We start from the raw sequence: 545 nt of genomic DNA, 5'->3' as shown, positions 1-545 counted from the left end.
TTTTTTTTTTTTTTTTTAGATTCCATATATATGTGTTAGCATACGGTATTTGTTTTTCTCTTTCTGACTTACTTCACTCTGTATGACAGATGCTAGGTCCATCCACCTCACTGCAAATAAATCAATTTTATTTCTTTTTATGGCTGAGTAATATTCCATTGTATATATGTGCCGCATCTTCTTTATCCGTTCATCTGTCTATGGACACTTAGGTTGCTTCCGTGTCCTGGCTACTGTAAGTAGTGCTGTACTGAACCCTGTGGTACATGACTCTTTTTGAATTATGGCTCTCTCGATATATGCCCAGTAGTGGGATTGCTGGGTCATATGGTAGTTCTATTTTTAGTTTTTTAAGAACCTCCATACTGTTCTCCATAGTGGCTGTATCAATTTACATTCCCACCAACAGTGCAAGAGGGTTCCCTTTTCTCCACACCATCTCCAGCATTTCTTGTTTGTAGATTTTTGATGATAGCCATTCTGACCAGTGTGAGATGATACCTCATTGTAGTTTTGATTTGCATTTCTCTAATAATCAATGATGT

The sequence above is a fragment of the Physeter macrocephalus genome, chromosome 9, assembly GCF_002837175.3.
Source record: "Physeter macrocephalus isolate SW-GA chromosome 9, ASM283717v5, whole genome shotgun sequence".
In the NCBI taxonomy this organism is placed as follows: domain Eukaryota; kingdom Metazoa; phylum Chordata; class Mammalia; order Artiodactyla; family Physeteridae; genus Physeter; species Physeter macrocephalus.
This window is presented reverse-complemented; position numbering follows the sequence as displayed.